The sequence below is a fragment of the Ochotona curzoniae genome, unplaced genomic scaffold, assembly GCF_017591425.1.
Source record: "Ochotona curzoniae isolate NIBS_2020 unplaced genomic scaffold, NIBS_Ocur_1.0 contig_4501, whole genome shotgun sequence".
Lineage (NCBI taxonomy): Eukaryota > Metazoa > Chordata > Mammalia > Lagomorpha > Ochotonidae > Ochotona > Ochotona curzoniae.
The window spans coordinates 19,803,553-19,809,623 of NW_024466307.1; the positions used below are offsets into that span (position 1 = coordinate 19,803,553).

Consider the following 6,071-nt stretch of genomic DNA (forward strand, 5'->3'; position numbering starts at 1 on the left):
CCCTTTTCACTAGTTACCAGGAGGCCAGCAGCACCAAAGGCCTGCCTCCAATTTGGGTTGTAACAGGATCCCAGCCACCAAGGGCTAGACAGCGTGAAATTGACATTTCACTTTCTGTTTAATGAGGCACATTTCCTTATTCTTGCCAACTCTACCTTTTACCATTTTTTTTTTTAGAACAGAAATTTAAAACACATTGTGAGCAGAAATCTTTTTTTTTTTTTCAGAGAAAAATAAATGAAACCATTTTTTTTTCCCTGTGGAAAATAAACGAAAATTGGAGACTCCACAGTTTCTCACTTCAGCCCCGTTCTTTCTGAAGCCGCCATCAGAACCTCTCGGCTGGGAAGAGCCGACTCATCCAGGAGTGCAGAGGCTGTCAAAATGCCTGCATCCCACGTCATGGGACCTGAGCTCAGGTCCTGGCTCCAGCATCCTGCTAGCGCAGACCCCACGAGGCAGCGGTCTGAAAATCCAGGCACTGGGCTTCTGCCACCCATGTGGAGGATCTGCATCAAGTTCCTGACATTTTGGAAAGGATGAGTATACGGGAGCATTCTCTCACACTCTCTCTTCTCTGTTTATTCAAATAATAATAATAATAAAAAGTCTGCAGAATTTCCTAGATGAGTAATAGAAAAAGTAATTTGAGACAATTGGGCCCGGCATGGTAGCGTAGTGGTTAAACTCCTTGCCTTGCACGCACCAGGATTCCCTATGGGCGCCAGTTCTAATCCCGGCAGCCTTGCTTCCCTTCCAGCTCCCTGCTTGTGGCCTGGGAAAGCAGTCGAGGACGGCCCAAAGCCTTGGGACCCTGCACCCTGCATGGGAGACCCGGAAGAGCTCCTGGCTCCTGACGCAGTACCATCCATTGTGCTCACCTGGGGAGTGAATCAAACGGACAGAAGATCTTCGTCTCTGTTTCTCCTCCTCTCTGTATATCTGACTTTACAATAAAAATAAATGAATCTTACCTATATACATATATATATAACAGTTTGTGTTTGTGAGGCAGGTTCTAACAGCCTAGGTTCTTCCTGTGGCAGCTTTCACAATTTAAATCTCATTCTACTTTCTAGAGTTCTGCTTGCATTTCCTCAAGTTTTCACATTCAAAAACCACTATATTTTCCAAATATGTTTTCTAGGAAATTATAATCAAGGTCTTGCTGGCAAACACTAGGAAATGATTTGAGGCCTCCACACATAGCCGCAAATTGTAGCCTGCTCCCCAAAGAGGGGAGAAAAAAAATCTTATAAAAAGAACATCAAAATATCAATGATAATATATTTCAGGCCTATGACAAGGAAAACATAATAGCACCTTTGATTGCTGTTTAATCCAAAGCAAAACACTTAGATAGACCTTTTTTAGTATTTATTCATTTATTCATTCATTCATTCATTCATTCATTTATTGGGGTACGTGATGGAGAGAGACAGAGATTTTCCATTCACTAGTTCAGTCAGTGAACTCAGTGGCTGCAGTGGCTGAGGCTGGCCCAGACAGCAATCAGGAACCGAGAGCTTGACCGTAAGTCCAGTGTAGGTGGCAAGCGCCCTTTTCCACTGCTCAGGCCTTTCATGGGGGGCTGGATCGGAAGTAAAGCAGCCATGACCAGAACCAGTGTACCCCAATGTCAGCACCAACAGACCATTTGAAAAAGGCTACATTTTTTTTAATTAAAAAACAAAAGCAAATCTAACATTTAATTGACAGAGAAAAAATAAATCAGCTACTGACTGAACTTTTGGATTTCTGTTTTTAGATATAAATGAAATATTCTAAGGCAGATTAAATTTAAAACCCATGGCTTCAGTTTTGTTTCTCAACATGCTAATAAGCATTAGGTTACATGTCTTTTATGAAGCCAATTAGCAGGTCATACTCACAGAATGCAATATTATCAATAACTGTACTTGCAAAGCTACCAACCTATCAGATCAACTCTCCAGAGACCATCTCAGGTGACCTTCAGTGTTCCAGAGGTGAGGGGCAGCACCTTGTGGCAGGACTATCCATGTCCTACCTCTGCAGAATTACACCAAGAAGCAAAAGCTATCTAAACGCAAAAATATTCAAAAAGCAAAGGTCCATTCACAGAAGTTAGGCCCCGCATAAGCAACACCCTCCACATTCATTCTGTCTCTTCTGTTCTCCTCCTCCTGTTCCACTTTCCACTGCGTCTTCTCCAGCCATCCCAGGTTGGTGGAGCAACGGATTGCCCTGGACTTTGTATGTTTGCCTGTTTTGGTCTTGATGTGATGACCGAGTGGTATAAATTCTATCTCCATCTCTGTCATTCCTTCTCTCTGTAACTGTGTCTTTCCAATAAAAAATAAAACAGACCTTTAAAAAGTAAAATACAAATTTAAAATGAAATCATGCCATAGACAGTTAAGCTAGCAACTGCAGTGCAAGAATTCTATACAGGCACCAGTTGCAGTATCAATTTCTCCACTTCTGATCCAGCTCCCTGCTAAGGCAACTGGGAAAGCAGCGGAAGACGGCCAAAGTACAGAATCCCTGTACCTATGGGGGAGACCTGGATAGAATTCCTGGTTCCTGGCTTCGGCCTAACCCAGCCATGGTCACTGTAGCCATCTGAAGAGTAAACTAGTGAATGGAAGATATCTTTTTCTCTGTCTCCTATTTCTTCATGCAAAATTAAACTTCTAAAACAGGCTTTTCACCAAGATGGCGCCCAAGGTGAAGAAGGAAGCGTCCGATCCGCAGAAAGTTGAAGCCAAAGCATAAAGCTGTGCAGACCAAGAATGCGGTGCTGAAAGGTGTCCACAGTCACAAGAAAAAGAAGATTCGCAGGTCACCCACCTTCCCGCTGCCCAAGATGCAGCGCCTGCAGCGGCCCCAATACCCTCGGAAGAGCGCCCCCTGGAGGAACAAGCCTGGACACTGCGCCATCATCAAGCTCCCTCTGACCAGAGCCAGCTATGAAGACAACACATCCTCCCACTCATTCTGGGTGTCAAGGCCACCACGCACCAGATCAAACGAGCCGTGAAGAAGCCTCGTGACACTGATGTGACCAAAGTCAATGTCCTGATCAGACCTGAGGGAGAAAAGAAGGCGGACGTGCGGCTGGCTCCTGATTCAGATGTCGCCAACATATCTCAGGATCATCTAAACTGCAACAGCGCTCTGATTCTAAGCATATGTTTTTAACACCACAAAAAAAGGAGGTATTTTTAAACACATGCAATTTCTCACTAGAGCACCACCACCTCAAACACCTCAAATGTATCTGAAGCTATGCTGCATAACGAATGGCACAGGCACACTAGCAAATTAAAAATTTTAAACATGGGCTTCCAAGATGTTCGCTTCAATACTAAAGGAATGAAACAGCTTCTTCCTCATTGATGAAAATATGAAAATGCTCTCGGGCATGTGTAATAAAAACTGACTCATAATCCTGCTTTGAAATTTGAATGTGACAGCCTAGATGTCCGGGGAAGCAAGCCTTCAGTCCTCTCCGAAAACTGCACAGGCTCCTCCCTCCCCAGAGAATCACACGTATGCACGCACACATACGCACGGAAGGTTCCGTCTGCATTCATTCTTACAAAAAAAAATTACAGCTCGCCCAGGATCACATCAGTAGCAAATCAGTGAGCGAATGCTCCAACACAGTGCCATAGCCCCTGGGGAGGCAGGACCAGTAAAAATCTCAGGCTAGCACAACGCCAGTCGATAAGGAGAGAGTACCCAGACATCCACCTGCTGTTGGGATACACAACGCTGTCCATGGACGAGCTCCACGCTGGAATGATCTACCTGGGCTTTGCAGCTTTCAAGTGAAAAGGTTGAACTATTGGGTGATCTCCAAGGAGAGACGTCTGAAGATTAGAAAGGAAATCACACAGAAGTTAACTCTTCAATGGGATCTCATTCATTCAAAATGGGGGCGGCGGGGAATGGCAAGATGGGAGCCCGTCAGTCTGAAGTGGGTGTGGCCTAAGTTAGAGGATGTTTCAAAAGAGACGAACAGAAGGGAGCCGTTCACAAAATGTTCCGCCAAGCCCGTCCCTGGCGCTCACATTTCACAGGATATATTTGCACACAGACAAATGATTAAGCCCTTCAAAAGCTTTCCTAAATGTACTAAATGTCCTCTTTATGGTCTGTATGATGTACCGTTCACGGTCAAGGTAAAAGCCTATCAGAACCTACCCAGGCATCAGGTTCCTCTTGTTTAGTAGACCTCTAAGATCCCTGGGGTCCAAAAGTCAACTCACAGCCCCTGCAGCCTATCACGGGAGGGAAACACTGCTGCTATTGTTAGGTGAGCGCCCAGGCTGGCCAGGTGGATGAGAGCCAAAGCGGCAAGGTGTGAGACCATGGAGCTGGCCTCAGTGAAGCACAGCATGAGGAGCGCCCGGAGCTCTCCGAATGGAGATTCAGCATAAACCTGGCCAAGGAAGCACTAAGGAGCCTGGTGGGTTGAAGTAAGGACATTGGGAACCAGCAGGAGTAAATGTCATTGACTCCCCCCGCCCACATTTCTAAATAATCTCTTCTTAAAACACACTAAGTCCAGGGTTGGAATCACAGCTCAACTTCAAGTCTAACGTCCTGCTTCTGCGCACCCCGACAGGCTGTGGATGATGGGCCAGGTACTCAGGTGGGAGACACGGATGGAGCTCCTGGCTCCCAGATTAGGCCTAGCCAGGACCAGCTTTTATGATACTTGGAGAGAGAACCAGCAGATGGAAGTTAACCCATTTTCTCATTCTCTCTCTGTCTCTCTTTTCACATAAATAAAAGTAATAAATAAATTTGAAAGTGAGTAGACTTATCAATGGTCCCAGGTCACCTAACAAGAACACCCCTAATTACTCATGATCTTATGGTAAGAATTTAACCACACATGGGCCAGTGTTCCTCTATGTCCCTCTGGCTTTCCCTCCTAATGGAATATATCACCAAGTTCAGCAAAGGCCCCACTGATACCTAGGCATAGTTAATGAGCTCATCAAATTTATCAGACCCCGTTATCTTCTACCTTCTTCCACTTATTTTTTTTTAAGTTGGGGCAAGAAAAATAATACATCAGATATTTAAAAGAGTCTTGCTGCCAAAACTGAAGAGGCAGGCATGAAAGATCCTATTCACTGGCTCATGCCCAGAAGTCCACACAGCTTTGTGGTAAGGCTGATCAGCCAGGAGGAATGGAAAGGAGCAATGGGGTAGTGTCTCCCAGAGAAGCCACCGAATACACTACCAGAAGGGACCCAGACGAAGCGAGCAGAGAAGATGGCTCAACTTGCTCTTACTTGGCCAGCTATAGGCCTGCCCACTTAGGCTGGCCAGGTGGGGGGAACTCTCCCTGGAGTCCCATGTGGGACTGCTGTAAGATCATGCGATGCTAATTAAGTCTTGAGTTCACGGAAGGGCTTTGTCAAGTTCATGAACTCAATGAAATCAGGTGCAAAATGTTGTGTGCATGTGCATGTTTCTAAGAGTTTATGGCTTCTATCGGGTTCTCGGAAGGCCATCAGGCCTGAAAAAAGCTAACAACTGTTTCTTAATCACACTAAGCCTTAAACAACAAATGTTTGCTTTGCAAAGGCCCGTGTGAAGTGAATAAAAAGACCAACTAGAGACTGGGAGAAAATATTTGCAAACTGCATAGCTGACATAGAACTCTTAGAGACAGAATTAGAAAACACTGCAAACTGTCATTTCATCAAAGAGAATACGTGGTAGCAAATAAGCCCACAGAAAGATGTCCAATGTCATTGGGAAAATGCGAAATCGAAACCATAGTGAGATATAATTCATAGCATTCAAGAAGCTTAAAGCAGAACAACCGGCTTTGCTGAATCGTTGCTGGGAGGAATACAAAAGGACACTGCCATTGTAAGGAGAGAGAGAGAAAGCAGTTGCTTAAACATAGAACTGCCACCAGCAGTTGCACTAAGGGCACTTGCTCCTAGAGAAATAAAACATCGTATTCACACAGAAGTCCAAGCAGAGTGGTTCATAGCAAACTGATTTGTAATAGCTAAAAACTAGAGTTGACCCAAATGTCTCCCCCAGATGAATGGCTA

General features: G+C 44.9%; 1 pseudogene; it reads left to right on the forward strand.

The window, feature by feature from the left end:
* The first annotated feature begins 2,697 nt into the window (after positions 1 to 2,697).
* Positions 2,698 to 3,183, forward strand: LOC121160229 (annotated as a pseudogene).
* Positions 3,184 to 6,071: the final 2,888 nt, after the last annotated feature.